Below are 20,194 nucleotides of genomic sequence, written 5' to 3' on the forward strand. Positions count from 1 at the left end.
GCTTCCAGATGCTGAATCAGGCTCATCTCCCAGGCTAGAATTTCCTTTTCAACTCTGAAATTCCTATTTTGCTTCCATAGCTCAGCCAGATCCCACCTTCTCCACAAAAGCTTTCGAGAAAAAATCTCCACCTCCAAAAGTAGACCTTTTCCTTCTTCCTCAGCCCCAGCTCCAGCTGGATCACAGCATGGCCTTCTCCACCGAGTGTCCCCACACCAGTCCCTCATCCCTGCATGGGCTGCAGTTGCCACTTATTCACTTCTGTCTTCCCAGAAATGATACAGTCCGCCACCCTCATTTTGCAGATAAGGGAAGAAAGATTCAGAGATGCCAAGTGCTTTGTGCCAGGTCACACAGATAGATGTATCTTTTCCAGAAGCGAAGCCAGAAGACAAAAGGCAACTTCTAATTTGATAAATTAGGGAATACGTTATTTTAGAAGTTATGTTCAAATGTTGGAAAGAGGTTCAGTTCAGTATGGGTATCCACTCTTAAATCTCTGAAGAAGGCATGGCTCCCCCACTTTCATGCTCAGCCACCTAAGACCAGGATATGTTCCCTGAGGTCTGAGAACCAAAGACTGATATAAAGATTGATTGGTGGGAAGGGTAGGTGTTAGAGTTGGTTTCAGATGAACTAAACTTGCAGGATTTATGACTGTCCTTCATGAGACTAATGGATGTTTTGAAGATCTTAGAGAAGAAGACAAAATGTATCTTCCCATTTCTTTTGCAGTTATGGGCCAATGACTGTGAACAAATAATTCTTCATAACACATTGTGGAAAATGAAGACTGTATGATTCTCATAAGCTACAGAACTCAGATATTTTAAAACTACCTATGCTGGTCATAAAGGGTTTCATTTTCCATGTGTGTGTATGTGTGTGTGTCTCTGTGTATCTCAATACAGGTAGGCAATGCCTACAGTTAATTTCCATAGAAGTGATAGAAGTGTTGAGCAAAACAGATTATCAACAATTCATTCCATTCAGAAGATCCATTTATGTGTCAGGAAAGTGCTAAGTATTTGACCAGAAGCTTGTAATTTGGACCCTATGAAGGAGGGACTATCATTAGCCCCATCTTCCAGACTGAAACACTGAGGCTTAGAGAGGCAAGGAACCTCTCATGATCACACAGTGAGGAAATCATGGAGGCCAACATGGAGCTTAGACCATCTCCAGCCAGAACTCCAGAGTATATAATGTCTTCCCAGAAGGTATAATTTACAAAGGATGGTATATTAAATACAATCCACAGCAACAACAAAAAACCCACAAAACATATTGACATGGAGTCAAGATACTTGGATTCAACTGCTGGCTAATCATAAACTGCTATCTTGCGAAAATCATTTACTATCTCTGAACCTCATCTGTGTCTCTTGTGTGTTAAATGGGATGGTAATTAAGCTCATTGATGGGGTGGTGCCCATAGTGGACATAATGTCAACTAAAGCAGGTGAAATATTTTATGAAAGTGCAGAATGAATGCAGGGTATCATAGGTTTGTAACTACGTCATCACAGTTAGAAATAATGTACACCATTAACACCACTAACAAGTAATCACAAGCAAAGCCTTTGTGAAACTTTGTTCTCATCTTCATTTGCTGAACAGTCTGAAGGTAAGCTTCATGGTAACCCATGCTGACTCAGGCAATGTCTCACAAAGTCTCAAAGCTGAACACAGAAATGGGTTTATGGTCTTCGGACTACTCTTCAGTTATTTCACCCTTCAACCAACTCTATGTGATTCTAGCATGGAAATGAAAGGCCTTCCAATGTAAAATTTTGGAAATAGGCAAACAATCTCCATAGCGATTGACATTAAACACCCCCCCCCAAGCAACAAGCTGGGTATGGATTTGGTTATTAATAAAGGCCAATTTGATGCATATATTCAAGTCCCAGTAAACACAAGTCAAGAAGTAACTAGGAAGGCAAACCACCATTCGTTATCTCTGGAGGTGTTAGGCATTCGTTTCATTCTGCTCCTTCACTGACCTATTAAGCTTTATTCTTGAATATACATGTACTTGTTTGCCTTTCTCTCCATAGCTAATACTGAACATTACTCTAGGGAAAGAGGAGGATTATGAAAGATTTTGGATTTAATTATTATAACAGCACCATTCACACCCACTGCAGTTAAGGTAGTCTCAGCAGAAAAAAAATGGTAAGTTCTTTTCACGAGGTCACAGCTCCATAGACAAATTCATCACACACTGGGTAACCCACGATGTGAGAAAATCATGTTTACATGTATGCCTGTGTGTGTAATCTTAAAAAGTGACAATCATTCTTCTGCTTTTCAAAGAGATGAAAACTGAACAAAGCCTCCTTAGTGACTTTAGATATTTGTTAGGGATCTAGTAGTTCACGGTGCCTGTCTTTGCACGAAAATGCTCTGGTTTTTATTTTCACCACGACTTACAATTTCTATATTATTAAGAAGTAAAATGGCCCCCAAAACTATGTCAACAAAACCAAGTCCTTGTCCTGAAGAGATGACCCTATAGAAGCTCCAATAATGAAATTTGGGGCATATGAGAGAGAACGAGCAAAGAAAACACTGCAGGGGCCCTAGGGAAGGAAGGGAGAATTGTGCCCATGGTCATCTCTTTTCCCAACTCTCTGGGTCTTGAACTGAAACTGGTGACTTCAGAGAGCTCTTTTCACTGGGACAATGCAGGACACAATGCTGCAGCAGGCTCTATGTGAATTATAACCATAAAATCATATACTGGAATGCTCAGGTGATTATGAAGAGGGAAAAAACAGAAGGCTTGAAACATTACTATAGATGGTTCTATGGCAATGGAGCCTTCAGTTGGGTTTGCTCTCTTCAACTAGTTAGTCCAACTCTTCGAATCTCAATTTTCTCACGTATTAAATGAGCGACAATAATATGTTACTCTGGAGAGTTTGGGAATGATCAGAAAAAGCAAATTTTTACAGATTGCCTAGGAGTTAGCATACGTAGCTACTGTTGGCATCCTGGTCATTATTGCTGTTGCTGTCATTATTACTACCCAAGAAACAGTGCTTTACAGGTTGGAACAATAACACAAAAGGCTCTGTTGGTGACCCAAAGACTGGCAGAGGAACCAACGAGCAAGCATCACTGGATGCTTGATGAGGCATGGTTCAAAGATCCTTAAGGAGTTTGGAAAGTTTCAGTTCTCATTTATTTTTCAAAAATGTTCTAAACTCATCATGGCTGTTTTGAGTTTCCTGAGATCCTCCCAGAGTGCTTAAGATGCCCCAGAGATTTGAAAGCCCATCATAACATGAAACACACAGTTCCAAGTGAGAGTTTAAAAAAAAAAAAAACAAAAACGAGTGGTCCTGATACCTTTCTCCTTCTATCTGTGGGGTGACCTGCTGATCCAGAGAAATGAGCCAAAGATGGCCTGCACTGGAAGCTTTTCTTTGGGCTTGCCATTCTCAGGAGGCATTTCTAATATACACCTGTATCTAACCTTTATATAAAAAGCAGGGCTTCAGAGGCTGTTGGTTGATTTAGAATCCTTGCTCAGAAGCAACCTTCAGAGCCCTGAATGTGTATGTTGAAAGCCTATAGAGTGCCTTTTCACGATAACTACTTGAGTCTTATTTTGGGGAGTAATGCTGGCTTCATGGATACTGGATGGAATTTAGTTTGAGAACCTAAATTTTATTTATATAACCTCTCCAAACCTTGATTTACTTCCCTGTGCAATGGGAATGAAACAATATGTCTCTTGGAGATCTGGAAATGCCCACCAGTCACTTTGGGCAGAATGCTGAGTACTAAAAGGCAATAGTAGGAAAAAGAAAAGAATAAATATTCTTTTTCTAGATGTACCTGGGGTACATGTAGATTTATATCTATACTGTACACATAAGCCAAAGCTAATAGTATGAGCTTTAATATATATGACTATTGACTTGTAACAACTGTATCTCTTCAACATCGGACTTCTTAGAATTGATCACATAAATTCAGCACCATACCAATTTTCTGCTGCATGGTCATTATTTTGAATTTGATTTTCATTTTCTTGGTATATTTCTCTGGGTTATATAATTTTCCCAATGCGGGAACTCAAGTTATCATGCAAATGACAAACTGCCTAATAGAATTCAGATGGTTTTCAATAATGTCACGCACAGTATAACACCACTGTATCATTTTTCAGGGGTGTGTTTGTGTAAAAACATCTAACAGTAGATTGCCCCAGAGAAGACCATAGCCCAGTGAGCCCATCTGGACCTGAAATCAAATGTTGAGATAATTTCAAAGGAGAAAAGAGAATCTTTTGCCTTTAAAAAATATCTCAAGCGTGGATCTTAATATTTGAAATTGCCCTCTTCAGTAGGACTATACAAGTCATCTTAGGCCACAGCTAAGGCCAAGGCCAGAGTGATTGAACTGGTGAAGACACAGTGATTTACTTGTTGATTCAGACCATTTCATACTCACGTAATGAGAGAGAGGAAGTCTTGCCAATGGTGCCAGCTTCACCTGATCCTTGTCCCCAACACCAGAAAAGACCACAGCAAAGCAGAAGATATCGTATGACAGCAGAGGGAGTTGGGGGGTATTCTGTTATCGAGGAACAAATTCCAGGTTTCAGTGAAGGGGCTGTGTAGGCCGCGGGTCTGTTCTGGCAAGGGTGCAACAGAATATTCTCTACCTCATCAAAACTAGGAAGATGATGGGAAATGGTTTCATGACAGCCTCCCCCAAGAGAAAGGGGGCAAGTGGCAGATGGACTTGAAGTATATCTCAGGAGCTTCTTGTCCTACCCTCTTTTGGAAGGATCACTGGGTGTTTTGCCAAGACTCTACTGAGCTGTGGTTTAAGCCTTGGCCTGCATGGCCCGTGTGGTCATCTGCACGGTGTCTGTGGTGCTGTGGGAGGGCTATTCCCCCCTGCCACAAAACACCCCAGGCAGTCAAGAATGACTCCTCCCAGGAGCTGCTTTTCAGATTCTGGTGCCAGGCCGAACATTCTCATTTACTGATGTTTCATGTCAAATGTGCTGCCACATTTAAGTTCTAGCAAAGGCTCATGGTATCATTATCATAAACACATAACAATGGCTAATGGACTTGTTTCTCTGCTCAGAGTGACGAATGTGAGCTAAGCTAGCCATAGCTTGAGTCCAAGGAAACACATCTACAGGAACTAGCCAATATTCAGAGTCCTGGGAGACCAGCAGCTTCCCTCTCTGCAAAGCCCTCTACTTGCATATGACTCTTGAGCACAGTGATGGGCTCAGTGTCATCATTGAATCTTCCCTACAGACAGGCCCAGGTCCAACCTTCCCCAGCTGTAGCTGTGTCATCTTTGACCAAATCCCTTGAACTTCTAAGTGCCTGGATGAATAATAGCCCCATCTTCACGGATTCTGTAATAATTAAATGGAAGAACTCACGTCAAGTCTCTAGCACACAGAAATCAGCCAATCTTTATCATCTGTTCTGGTTACGGACTCAAGACAGTTAGCCTAGATTATCTGAGACATATCAGGTGTCATTTTATTTGAAAACAAGAAAAACCAGAGAAACATGTCCTTGTATTACAGCAAAAGTTACTGGAAGGAACAGAACTGTACCTTCACCACAGATAGCTTTTGCAGGCTGTAAGTAGAACAATTTTGTGAGTACAGAGCTTTTATTAATATTGTCATATCGATATATTCAAATCTGGAATGTTCAAATCTACATAAAATGCAACTGGACCACATATCTATCCAAAATATTAATCTAACAGATTCCAGGAGTACATTAACAGCTTGATATTGAGAAATGTATTAATATGCTACATCATGTCATCCAAAAATAAAATGATAAAAACCATATGGTCATTGTGAGTCCCAAAATATACTTGATAACACTTCATCCCCATTGCTGACCTGGGTCCTTTAAAACTGAGGTAGAGAAAGGGTACATCCTTTCTGGATAAGGAAATATGTAAAGGAAAAGTATCGATCTAGAGGTAGGTTTTAAGTAGGGAGGGAGGTTAGATCAATTTTTAAACATGTATTTTAAAGCAAAAATGGAATCACAGATGACTATGTTTCAAGTATTTCTAAAAGTCTGTATTAATATCAATTCACTGGGTAGACAGAAGGAATACAAACAGACTAATATCATCCAATGACACCATTTGTTCTGATAATTACTCCAATTTAAGCAGTTCTGAGGCACCACATATGGTTTTCCACAAGGGATTCTTTCCATGTAAGTAAAAACAAAATTAGATAGTGACACAAAAAACCTCAGTTTCCACTTCCACATTTCATAAAGTATTAATCCTTTCAAAATACATCAGCAGTTTATTGACATTCACATCTGCCAGCAAGCCTTACAAATGTAGAGATGCTGGGTAACAGGACTGAAAATCTGATCCTATTGTTTGAACAAAATGAGAATTGTCTTAGAAGGGGCTCCACAATGTCTGGGCATATATTTTCCCCCTAAAACATGCATATCCTCCAGGAATTCAACATTTATGTTGATGCACTTGGCTGCAGAGCCATCCAGCACTGGCTCTAATACAGAGGAATTTTCTGAACATTTTGAGTAATGGGACTGAAAGAATTCAATGGCTCCTTCTGTGCATGTTAAATGAGTTGCATGATATATTTAGCTTTTGTAGAAAACTTGTTTACACTATAAATTACAGCACACGGCACAATCACATTGATGCAGAAAGCCAGCCATGTTGAGTCATTTTGGCCATCTCTCTCCAAACTTTGACTTGGTGCAAATGAATTCATTGTGGCTCATCGACACACTGGGAGTGTTTCCTAACCATGGGACCCTGCTGAATATAGGTTAAGGCCCTCATCTGAGCACTGCCTTTGATCCAAAAAGCGGAGCTGTATTTCTAAGAAAGGAGGATTCTCAAAATAGGGGAGGGCCCACTGTTGACAACTGAGTGACATTGAACTCAGTTGTTATGTACTACCATTCCTTGATGGCTCAGAAGGGATTGGCTTTCTAATTAGAAACACAGAAACAAGCAAGATGCCTATTGATTCAGGGTACTGATAAATCCAATCACCTAAGAGGCAACATTATATAAAGGAAAGAGCAAAGACTTAGAAGTTGGATGGACTAGAGGTCCAGTCTGAGCTCTTGCGGTTACTAACTGTGCAAATCTAGACCAACCGATTGACCTCTCTGGGCCTCTGTTGTTTATCTCTAGAAGGAGACTGCTGATACGTACTTCACTTGGTTGTTGTGAACAGTAACTTAAATAACATGTGAAAAGAGTATAATGGTGAATGCTTAATAAATCCTACTACTTCTATTATTGATGATGTTTTAATAGAATCCTACTAAATAAATCCTACTACTTCTATTTTTAATAGAATCCTACTACCTCTACTACTTAATAAATCCTACTACTTCTATTATTGCTGATGTAAGTATGAATGGGAGACAAGTCTGAGAACAATACATTCAGAAGCAGCGTTAAAGGAATCACCACAGCAGAGTGCCCGGGTGGTTCAATCTTGATTTCAGCTGAGGCCATGACCTCAGGGTCCTGAGATCAAGCCCAGCGTTAGGCTCTTTGCTCAGTGGGGAGTCTGTTGAGGAGTCTTTCCCTCTCCCTCTGCCCCTTCCCCACTCTAAAATAAATAAATAAATCTTTTTTTTTTAAGATTTTATTTATTTATTTGATAGACAGAGATCACAAGTAGGCAGAGAGAGAGGAGGAAGCAGGCTCCCCACCAAGCAGAGAGCCCAATGCGGGGCTCGATCCCAGGACTCTGGGATCATGACCTGAGCCGAAGGCAGAGGCTTTAACCCACTGAGCCACCCAGGCGCCCCTAAATAAATAAATCTTAAAAAAAAAAATAAAGAATCACCACAGAGGAAATCATCTGTCTTTGGTGGAAGAAAGTAGTTTAAGAACAACAGAGAGCCAGCAAAGTAGGTTTTACATACAGGAGGTGAACATTGTAGAAAATTTAAAATACATTCTTTGGTGATTTGGCTTTAGCTAAGAAAGTGCAGAGTCTGAATACCCTGCTCCAGTACTAGGCTATTTCTATCCTCTTATTCACAAACTCAGATTTGTGATAGATGGGTACCTAGCTGTCTAGATAGAGAAAAACAGAGAGAGAGAGAGCTATAAATACAGATATATGAAGAGTGGCAGATCCCCATACTGGCCAATAGTTATTACCTCATTTCTACGACTGTAAAATGTATTTGGAATAAAAATGTTATCAGTCCCCCCCCCCAAACTGCTCCAGTCATTGTAGGAATAACATGTTAGCCAAATCAAAGTACTTCGAACCTTTTCCATAATACCTGTCAGAGGGGTCATTATGACTTGAGAGCTCACACCTTGCCCCATCTCACAATGAATCTAAGTTAGCCAATGCTTACTCAGGGAAGCTTAAGGCATGCCAGACATTCACTTGCCCAAGTGCACCAATGGGCCACTCCATTGACTCTTTCCAAGAAATCTGGGAGGTTGTATTTGTATATATATTTTTTGTTTTTAGGCAGGGAAACTCAGGCTCAGAGAAGTTAAGATGAGTGTCCAGAGGCTGGGAAGAAATTCTTGCAAGTAAGATATCTGATGAGGGTCTAGTAACCACAGTACGTAAAGCAGCCTAGAAACCCCAATGAGAACACAATAGGGAACCCAATTAAAGAACTGATAAGGGATCTGAATGGACATTTCTCCCAGGAAGATCTACAAATGGCCAGGAAGTAGATGAAAAGAAGCTTGGTATTGTCAGCCATCAGGAAATAGACATAAAGTGCAAGCCACCTAAATGCTCATGAAATGATGAATGGTTAAACATGATGAGTTCAATCTGTGCTGGAATATTATTCAGCCATAAACATGAGTGAAGTGCTAGTCCACGTTACAGTCAGACAAGAAAGGCCATGTATTAAATGATTGCATTTATGTGAACTGTCTCAAACAGGCAAATCTAGAGAGGCAGAAAGGAAACTACTAGTCACCAGGACCTGGGGTAAGAAGGAAGGGGGGGTGACTGCTAATGGCATAGGGATTCTTAGGGGGTAATGAAAGTATTCTGGAATCAGAGAGGGAAATGATGGGCGCACAATGCTGTGACTATGAAAAACTACTGAATCACTCACTTTCATAGGGTGAATTTTATGGTATCTGAATCTCAATAAAGCTGTTATTTAAAAAAGTCACACAGCTGGCCAAGTGGGAGAGAGGGAGCTGGGATGAGAACCCACACCTGCCTGATGCCGAAGTCCGGGTCCCTAACCACCCCATAGGCTGCTCTGAATGACAGAGATTGGCAGAGGGTCTCACGTGCATTCCTTCTCACAACTACAGAGAAAAACGCTGAGAGAAAAAGAGCTATTTCCACCCCCCCCCCACACACACACATAATCCCTCTTGCCTTCCATTTTTCCTACATTAAAACTGCCGTTGATAAAGCCAACAGAAGCTGCACCAAGGGAAAAGGGCTTTGTTTTTTCCAGGAGCGACAAAGCATTACATTAAAGAGACAGCCGTCTGGATGGGGCAGAGACCAAGCCAAGGAATTCTTCAGCAAAGATGGTTCTACCCCTCCTTGACTTCAGAATTTCCAAGCCTGAGGCTAGTAAAGAGAGGCCTCCATCCACGCAGATGCTCCTCTCTCCTCCCCCTGCCCAAACCCCATGAAACCCAGAGGCAGGTCCATGTATAATGTGGGCTGACAATTTGGATGCGCTGATGTAAGGGGACATCAGGACTGATGGCAGGAGCCCTGCAGTTTAGCAGTTAAGAACGGAGAAGCCCCAACAAGGAGGCAGGAGTGGCCCTCAGCCAATCCTTTTACAGGTCAGGGAAAAGAGTTCGTTCTTGCTGGTCTGACAGCTGGCCACCGAGAGACGCAGCAGCGACCCCTCTGTTGAGCCAGAACCAGGCCTGGAATCGATTTTCCAGACCCTGACAAATAGGATCGGGGAGTGGGCTCCTACTGGGGCCAACGCTAGGGAGCTGCTCTCCGGTAATGTAAGATGACCACCCAATTTAAGTCAGGGATCCCTAGAACCCCTTGCAATTTGCCTTGAAAGTTGCAGAGGGCAAATTTCCCTTTGTCTTCTGGCTGTCCATGTCTAGCCTTCACAACCCCAGACAGGTTCACAACCACCCTCAGGCTGCAGTGTCGGCAGGAAGAACCAGACACACAACTCGCTTGCTCGCCTGCCATCCCCCAAACCCCAGCCAGCCCGCCTGGTTGTCAGCTTCACCATAGCTACCTTCCCTTGGAAAGAAAACAAAAAACACAACAACAAAACAACCCTGTGATTTGGTGGCGAGACAATGTGGGGCAACAGCCTGGTCTGTCTCTTGGTCTCCAGCCGGTTCTCCTGGCATCAAGTGGCAAAGCCAAGTCCGAGAATGAAGGATGGCAGGGAAGCAGCCTGGTTGGAGGCTCAGCTCGGTTCAGGATTTGAGGAAACACCATAGCAGCCCAGCTCACAAAGAACATGGGGGCTGCTTTCTACCAACACAGTCTGTCTCCACAGCAAAAAGAAAATCTGCTGGGAATTGCCCAAGTAGTGGTTGAGCAGGCTTTTCTGAACTTGGCAAAATCAGGAACCAGTACCTCATGGGTTGAAATCCAAATCATATAGAGTTCTAACTTCCACTACCTCAGAATGCAACCTGATTTGGAGACAGGGTCTTTACAGAGGTAATCAGGGTAGGCTTTAATCCGATGTGACTGGTGTCCTTATAAAAAGGGGGAGACATATAGAGGGAAGACAATGTGAAGACTCAGAGAGAAGATAGCCATCCACGAGCCAAGGAGAGAGGCCTGGAAGAGATCCTTCCCTCATAGTCCTCAGAAGGAACCAATCCTACCAACACCATGATCTTGGATTTCAGGTCTTCAGAAGTGGGAGACAATACATTTCTGTCATCCTAAGCCTCCCCAGTTTGTAGAACCCTGTTATGGCCACCCCAAAGAATGAACACAGGGCTCTCTACCCCACTTAAGATACATGGCTTGGGGGGAATGCATTCATTCACACTCCCAAATCGCTGCCTTTTTATATACTTGCCTCACCATCTAATGACCTAGGGAAAGAAACATTTAGGGGTGAGACAAAAACACGTTTGCTAAGAGAAAAGATCAACTAAGCTGATGGCAGGGAGTGTCCCAGGGACCAATTTTCTGAAGTAGGAAATAACTGAAACTTGGGTCATCCAAACCTCTTGAGTGAAAATATCTCCCGAGCTAAACTTAGTCAAACCCCGTCTCTCTCTTTACCCTATTTAAGATACTGATTATTTTTAAGAGAGATTATTGTCATTTTGTTTCGGTAAACCTCATTGATTTCATTTCTATTCTTGTGAGGGGCAAAGCTGAATTTTGCTTCCAGTTATTTCTGACAATGCCATTGGAAGGCAGATTCCAACTCTTTAAATATGTGAAATTTTAGAATGAAAACATTGCTATAGCATGTTTTTGTCCCCGTACAGAGATTAAAACCTCACCCTTTTGGCACATGCTGGACAGAAGACCTCAAAGCAAAAAGCGAGCCACATAGCATGAAAGGTCAGAGGCCAGAGAGTATGACATAAATGAAAAGGGCAGAATACAAGATAATTACTGATGCTGGAGGCATGGCCAGTAAAGGGGTTTATGTCTCCTAACATAAGGAGTTGAGAGAGAAAGGGGGTACAGACATGGCTCTCCCCCCATCTACCTGCTTGCAAATGGCACTCTTCCCCTTGATCTATTTGCTTTTCCATTCTTTCTGGGTGGCCTTATCCACTGCCCTGATCCCCTCATCTTTATCTTTAGTCTAGAACACTGTCATGAACTGTGGACTCAGATCCAGCTCTCCTCCTGGACAATCCACCACTACAATCCACAAATGCCTCGCGCCCAAGAAAACAAAACTGAACTCATCATCTCTAGCTTGTCCTCCCTCCTACTTTGTTTTATTTAACCATCTATCCATCTGTCCATCCATCCACCCATCTACCCACTTTATGATCTAGCCATTCAGCTATCCATGTATTATTGTGGTAAAATATGCATAAGGCTTACCATTTTAAAATGGGTCTCGTCCATGCTTTTTCTTTTCTAGTAAGATTTCATTTGTCAGAGAGAGATAAAGAGAGAGAGATAGAAAGAAACTGACATAAATAGTAGGAATGGCAGAGGGAGAAGAAGTGGGCTTCCTGTGTGGGGAGCCTGATGTGGGACTTGATCCCAGGACCTTCAAATCATTACCTGAGCCCAAGGCAGATGCTTAACTGACAGAGCCACCCAGGTGTCCCTAGTCCATGCTTTTGCATACATTTGCAATATTGTGCAGCAATCACCCATACCTAGTTCCAGGGCATTTTCATGGCTCCAAAAAGAAACTCTGTACTACTGAGCTATCGCTCCCTGATTCTTGCCCCTCTCCCAGCCCTAGGCAACCTCTAGTCTTCTTTTTGTCTCTCTGCATTGGCCTGCTCTGGACATTCTGTATAAAAGGGATCGTACAATATGTGGCCTTTGGTGTCTGGTTTCTTTCACTTCACAGGACATTTTCGAGGTCTATCCATGCTGTAGCATAGACCGGCACTTCATCCTTCTGCTTCCTATGTCTCTCGATAGCATCACCATCTACCTGAATTTCCAAGCAAGACCCCTTTGAGTAACTTTAAGATCTCTACCCCACCCTTCCCATCATCTTGTCAGCCATCCTCTCCTCTTGATGGGACACAGACCACCTTTCCAATTTGTCCTCTTGTCCCTAGCCTCACCTTATTTCTGGCCTTCAGCATCCCTCATCCAGACCACTGGGATTTTTCTGGAGCATAACTCTTGGCAAGCAGTGCTTTTGAGTGAGATCCCTTCAAGGGCAACAGAGGCCACAGTCTCTGAAAGTCATGGCTGGGCTGTCTAGAATCTGTGGAGCAGTGAGAAAAGTGACCTGGTAGTGCCCACTTGCACACTCAGGGAGCAGAAATGTGCTGCGAGGGGCGCAAGGTTTGTGAAAGCCAGCAGGAGGGTGGGCCCTACACTCCAGGGTGTGGATGGGAACTCGGAGAAGATAGTTACATAGCATGTGCAGTGACTTCTTGCTGGGATGCTCCGGTGTTCTGGAAGGCCTCACCACTGTTTGTGGACAATCCTGGGAGAGGATTGTAAGACCAGGACTCAGTGGCAGTGCCACAGAAAGCACAGGAAACCCATAGGAGGATGGACAGCTATGAAGAAGAGCTCATTTGTAGGATTAACATCTCCTGTGTTTCCATAGCATGTAAACAAATAGGAACCCAAATGAGCACGTGTGTTGTCTTTTTGTACTCAAAAGGAGGCTATTCACACTGAAGAAAATGTTGGTTAGCGCCTCTGGGCACTGACCACTGCTCTTCTGAAAGCTGCTCTGTAACCGAAAGGCAGGCTCTAGTTGAGACTGCCACCTTGCTTAGCTGTCTTCCCCTGTCCCATCCTGCTCTCTTCACTTCCTCAGAAGGTTTCTCTTCCTTCAAGTGCATTCTCAGGAAATGCCTAAGTCAGGCTCTGCCTCTAAGGAACCTGACATCCGGTTGCCCCAACCCCACATAGGATTTTGCACAACTGTGGGTCTTGTTAATGAGATGTCTCAGGTCTGTTCTGCTGGGCAAATCTAATCCCTTAGTCTTCCTGGGAGAAAATAAAGGCTTTATCTAGACATACTACCCTCTCTAGCTCTTCAGAAATGTATACCATCATGCTACAGCCTGAGAGAATCTGTCGTGTTACTAAAAATGGCTTTAATCCATTCTTTGAATTCCTTATTAGCACTAAATTAAATAAATGCAAAATAACTACTTTTGCATAATTCCCAAGCTTGCAATTATATAGAGTGAGGAGCATTGCAGAAACTTAAAGCAGATTTCCACATAGCTTTGCTTAAGATTTATTAGAATGCAGTCACAACCTTCTCCCTCACGTTTACTGTCCAAACTCCCTCATCCTCGCAATACTGGTGCCCTCTCACAAGGCTGCTGGCTCTTCCCATTTTACAGAGGGGAGGGTAAGAAGCAGAGCGGTGACAAGAGCTACACACAGCACGTTGCAGGGATCTGCGCTAGTACAAAACATCACCTATGTTCTATATGAATGTGAGCATCTAGAATGTGCCAAGATTGTTGTTCTCATCCTTAATACACCTTCTTCTGTTTTTTATTTTTATTTTTTTGTGTGTGTTTGTGCATTTTTGTTGTTGTTGTTGTTTTTCCTTTTCACTTCTGCTTCTTTAAGCAAGGGCAAACAGACCAACAAAAAAAGTGCCTGTCACTCTACTGTATTGATCGTTTCCTACTAATTACACTTTATTTAATTAAAAATAAAAGCCAATGTATATCTTAGACAACGAATCTCCCTAAGTTGACAGCTTAGAAATATGAAGCCTCTCTTTGTTTGGGGGCACAAGTAAATCCTTGAAGGCTAAGAGCAGGAGTTTATTTACATTGCCCTCCCCTTGTCCTGGAAAAAACAGTTCTGGGAGTCAGCAGGGGAAAGGGTGCCATAGAAATCACCTTGTCACTCCCTCCCTGTCAAGGAGGGTGCTAATTCGTGCCAATTAAGACCCTCGTTTTTTTTTGTCTGTGGAACATCTGTCCATAGGCATTGAACTCAAATCTCCCCAACTCATTTTATCAAGGCCAGAAATATCAGACAGCAGTTCATTTTTGGTCCCAGTTAATGCAGTTTAGTTTTAAACTCGTGACAAGTTCTGAGTCCTGTTCTTAGTAGGCTTAGCTACTGAGTTCCTGCATAGCCTAGTCACCATTCACATTTACCATATCTTGATAAACATACAGCTTCGTGAAGTCTAAGATGTGTACTGGTTGAGAAGAGAAGTGGCAAAGAGGAAAACCATGGGAGACCCATGCTCTTGCTTACCCTATATTCTGCACTCAGGCTCATTTTTTTTTTTTTAATGTATTGTTACATAGATAAATGGTCTTTGTTTTGTTGTCTTCTTCTTCTTCTTCTTCTTCTTCTTCTTCTTCTTCTTCTTCTTTTTTAAATTCTGGCAGGTTAAAGGCCAGTGTAAAATAGCTTCTTTTTAAATTGAACCTATTCTGTGTACACAGTGTGTCCATAAAAGCTCCTCCATCATTAGGGTTTGGTGATGCAAATGAAGGTGCCCTGCTGTTTCTTTCTCCTTTTATAAAGTGCCCTTTCCATCAATGTTTGGAACAGGACAAGACCCATGGGACTTGCAGCTTGTTTTATTCTGTGTGGCCATGAGAGGACTTGCACGCATTCCCGGGGTAGCTTTATAATGATGTGTTATCACAGACAGCACCTAGGATATTTCTTCCTACTGCAAAGTACTTGCTGTATTTTCCAAATTCGTTGCAGACTGGGAAAGCTGTTTATTTCATCTGGCAAAGATTTCTTTAATTCAGGCGTTTCTCCAGATTCCATTAGGAAGCCATTGTCCTTTCACTTCAAAGTAAACAAACACACTCATTGATCTTCAGAGAACCATCAAATTTTACTGTAAAATGCATTATTGCCCTATCATTGTCTTCGGTTCCCTAATAATGTTACTTCCAGATACTCCATTTGCAACTTGCATAGTGCAGTGAAATGTCATGAGCCTTCCCACAATGAGTTAGAGTCTCACCAGAAGCAGAAAAATAAATTTTATTTAAAATAAGATGGAGTTCTGGCTACTAACACATTATAAATTGCTCTATTTTAAATTCCAAACTGGGCACCCTTAAAATAAAGGGCATATTTCATTAGCATTTATGCAATTTTTCAGGCGACTTTCCCCCAATGTTTCACTCATCATCAGATGAGAGCGAGCTTGTCAGGAAAAATTGCAGTTAATGGTAGTTAATGGTGGCTAAATTCAATGGGCTTATTTCTATTTTGTTTCACTCTTGTTGGAAATAATGAAAGTATTACATGAACAACCCTTAACGTTGCTTGCAAAAATGCGTCCAGTTTCAATGGTAGGTAACACAAAGCCTTATCTGATTTATAAAACAATCTGTGTAAACCAATTTTTATGTTTTATTTGATTCTAGCCATTAGCCTGAGCTAGGAAGTAACTCTAAAATATATCTCACAGCAGCAATTTGCTGTACTATGCTAAATTAATTTGCACAAATCTATACCTGTTTCTAGGACACTGGAATGCATGTTCATGAAAAAGAAACACATTCAGACTATTGTTTTTGTCAAATCTGGGGAAAGTCAAACCATTGGGCTTCACTTCAAATAGAAAGATTCCTTTCCCCAGAGGCAACACCCTTTGTCCAGATTAACCACATCAACAAGACTCCCAGTTCTCGACTGCTAAGTCAGTTACAGACACAGAGAATCCTTTCCACCCTTTCCGGCTGATGTGAAGTCACTGAGTTGGATCCCCAACCAGCTGGAGTTGGCCATCCTTTTGAAAAACTGTACCGGTTACCCAGCGGAAGCCAATCCACTCTGGACTTTCAAGGTAGGCCACTGGCAGAGTCCAATTCAATCAGTTCTCTGCCTGCTTCTCTTCGAGTTAAAGATCTCTCTTTAAAGAGTTAAAGAACTAATTTAACAATGCACCAAATGATGAAGATGTGCTCAGAGGGTGGTGGACCTTAACAAAGGACACAGTGCAGCATCAGCGTATCTCGGAGGCCTTGTTTTATTCTTTTCACCTTGTCTCTTGGCTTTCATCAGAACTCAGCTGCAGTGAGAGAAATGAAAAATAAGGATCCTTCCACCCCAACGCCAGGTCCACCTGCAGCTGGTTTGCTGGCAGAACTTTATTTGATGGCAGACATAAGAGTCTTCTGACTGCTAAGAATCTAATTTCTACTTCTCTTCGTAGATGAAAATACACATGCCTTCTCACTCTGCTGCCTGTTTTCCCAGAACCATTCTCCCCCTCATTCTCCCCATGGACAAAGGAAAATACAAGGACAGCAAGAGAAGGCTCGACTCAGAGTAAGAAGCATACCTTTCATAGGATGACTTTGTGACTTGACAAAATAAGCTGGGCTTCTGTATCTACTCCAGGTATTTCCTCAAAGAATAATCATGAATCTAGATAGGAAGTCTACTGGGGTGCCTTTCAAAAATTCCCTCAGAAAGGTAACCTGTTATCACCTGGATGATGTTTCAATCCGAGATTCCCAAACCTCAACGAATAAGACACTCACTCAACCAGCTTTTGTAAACACTACACGGAGTTGGATGGCAACTTCCTGGTCCAGGGAACCAAGATAGTGCAAAGAAGAGCTTTGCTGTGCACAGATCACCATGTGTGACCATCAGCTGTCCTGCCTCACAACTTCTGACTGCACTTTTGGACCAGCCTCTTGGCAATCTGTATTTTTATATTTGTTATTTGTGTTTGTGTGTGTTTCATTCTTCTACTGCCAAATTTTCTAGTTTAACCCTATCAATTTGCTGAGAAACATGATATTTGCAAAAATGGGTCCCTGACACAGAGGCATAAAATCAGTAGTGATAAAAAGCATGAGAAAACCTAAAGGCAAAAAGTTAGTCCCAGGAATAAAAACTGTCAATATTTGAGTTCTTCCATGGCATAAGATAGGTGCCATAATATAGTCCAAATGCCACCACCAAACGATCTCAGTTTCTACCAATTTTACAAGACGCATGTTACCAATAATGAGTATACATCAGGAATAAATACAAATAACAACATGTAATTGGTGAAGGCAACTAGTCAGAGCTCATCTCTGCTTCCCATCAATATGTCGGGTGCTTTCATACCCAATCAACTAATTATCTACTATCATGCCTCAGATAATGTGAATGACACAAGACATAATGAAAATTATACATGGCTTGCATGTTACAGTTATTGTTGTAAAATGTGTACAAAACTGATGCTTTGGTCAATAAAGTCATTCAAAATGATAATTAAATGGCAGACTTTATACACAGAAACACCCTCATTTTAAGCATGTAGATTCAGAAGACCAGAATACCAGCTTCATTACCTGGTAACTCTCTTGTCATAGGAGATCTGTTCTAAAGAAAGTGCTTAAATAAAGGACCCATTCTTGGCCTTGTTGAAAACACAGTTTGGCTCTTCAGGAAGGACTATATCAGCTCTGGATTACTGGATTGTGTGAGATGCAACCTCCTTCTCAAAATTAAAAAAAAAAATCTTAATTGTATTTTTTTTCCTCAATCTAACATTATGCAAGGTCGCATTTCAAAAACACACCCCCACAAAAGGGTGCGTGTGTGCAGAGAGACCACCCAGAGCTGTCAGCTCGGGAAGGCACAGTTTGAAGTGGACAATCCACATGCTTAGATTTGAGAGTTGACTTCATTACTGCATTTTCAATAATACCAGCATTCAGAATGGTCTCAAAAGTCACCAGGATAATAGGACTATTATCTCTCTCGGCAATAGCTAATAGAAATCTCTTAAGCACATCCAGTCCCTGGTTTTCTAAAACATGGCAGCAAATTATCTGCCAAGAATGTTCAGTGAGTGTGTAGCGATTCTTTCTCTATTCAGCCAGCTTTTTTCCCCACAGGGAGGGAAGCTGATGGGAGGATTGGAGTCACCCACTCAGGAGAAAACTCACAGTTGCAGGTGGTCTGGGAGGAAAAACCAAAACCAGACAAAAGGTGCCTCACAAAGGAAACCTTCACAGTGACAGTTGGTGGGATTTTGGAACACCTTCCATGTCACGGATGCAAAAATAAAGTCTCCACGATTTCCAAATACACACTGTAATTTCACCAAGCTGCTTAAAAGGGCCATTAGATTTAACATATAACTTCTGATGGGGGGATAATTAGAGGGAAGCCAAGTAGGAGTGGCAAGGTCCACAAACGGGGCATCTCCACTCCAGGAGGCTAAGGAAGAGAGGCTACATCTGCATGGACCTTGGTTGGTATTCCGGGGGAAAAATTCTATGGCCCACCTAGTTTGGGAAACACTTCATATTCTATACCCCTCCTGTAGAAACACAGTGAACATTAGCATATTAAAGGCTCAAAGGATTTCTACAATGAAAAGACTTGTTAGTTTTTTTTTTTTTTTTAACCCACTGGCTCCCAAAAATGTTGGATCATAAAAGCCCTTTTTTTTTTCCCCCTGAAAAACAATTACTATTCCGTGGTGATGGTTGATGGTAAATGATAGAGGGAGAGTGAAGCTAGATATTTCATATCTAAAATAATTTTGCCTTAACATGCCCACATCGCGGACAGAAAGGCGAGGTTATTTTCTTTCCTGCTGAATAGATTTGCCTCAAATGTTTACATCGTTTGTGTGACATAAGTTTAAGACCATATAGCCAAAGCTTCCTTGATTCTCTGGCCAACCTTCCCAGTGCTCACAACTGGGTGCAGAAACGGACCTTTTTGTTTTACAGTTAAGAAGCTCGTGTGATCTCAGAAATTATCTGAGACAAACTATATTTGAAAAAAAGCAGTCTGAAGGGGTGCCTGGGTAGCTCAGGTGGCTAAGCATCTGACTCTCTAATTTCTGCTCAAATCTTGATCTCAGGGTCTTGAGATCAAGCCCTGTGTCTGCTTGAGATACTCTTTCTCCCTCTGCGCCTCCTCTCTCTCTCTCTCTGTAATAAATAAATGACTCCTTAAAAAAAAAAAAAAAAGAAAGAAAAACAAAGTCTGAAACCAGTGTCCCATAAATAAAAGACCCAGGATTAACCCTGTATAACCAGTACTGAAAAAAACCTTTGGCAAAACTGCTCAAGCTAAATTCCATATGGAAGTTCAAAACCGTGTTTAGCCAAGTTATTGGATGAGGGTTTTCAAATACTTGCATCTATATCTGGGGCTCTTTGCTTTAAAATTTTTTTAAATATTTTATTTATTTGAAAGGGAGAACAAGCATGAGTGAGGTGGTGGGTGGAGGGACAAGCAGACTCCCTGCTGAGCAGGATGCCTGATGCGAAACTTGATCCCAGGACCCTGGGATCATGACCTGAACCAAAGGCAGAAACTTGACCAACTGAGCCACCCAGGCTCCCCTGGGGCTGTTTATTTTCATGCAAAGTAATATGAGTTTCCCAAAGAAAGCATCTTAGAAGAGAAAATCCATATAGTGCATATCTCTATATTGCTGTAAGTGTTCCTGCATGGTTTGACCCTCTTGCCAACAAAGACTGAACACATTGAAGAGCCAAACGATCCAGCACCTGGATGAACATATCCTAGGGCACGTGGGGAGGTGTGTCTTCTGTAACC

The 20,194-nt window shown here is 41.9% G+C and overlaps 1 protein-coding gene across 4 annotated transcripts in view; it reads right to left on the minus strand.

The window, feature by feature from the left end:
* The window catches only part of AFF2 (AF4/FMR2 family member 2), a 453,773-nt gene that overhangs the window by 97,050 nt on the left and 336,529 nt on the right, over positions 1-20,194 (minus strand). The gene's annotated exons all lie outside the window — the stretch shown is intronic.

The sequence above is a fragment of the Mustela putorius genome, unplaced genomic scaffold, assembly GCF_011764305.1.
Source record: "Mustela putorius furo isolate JIRA1106 unplaced genomic scaffold, ASM1176430v1.1 tig00003899_pilon_pilon_pilon, whole genome shotgun sequence".
Lineage (NCBI taxonomy): Eukaryota > Metazoa > Chordata > Mammalia > Carnivora > Mustelidae > Mustela > Mustela putorius.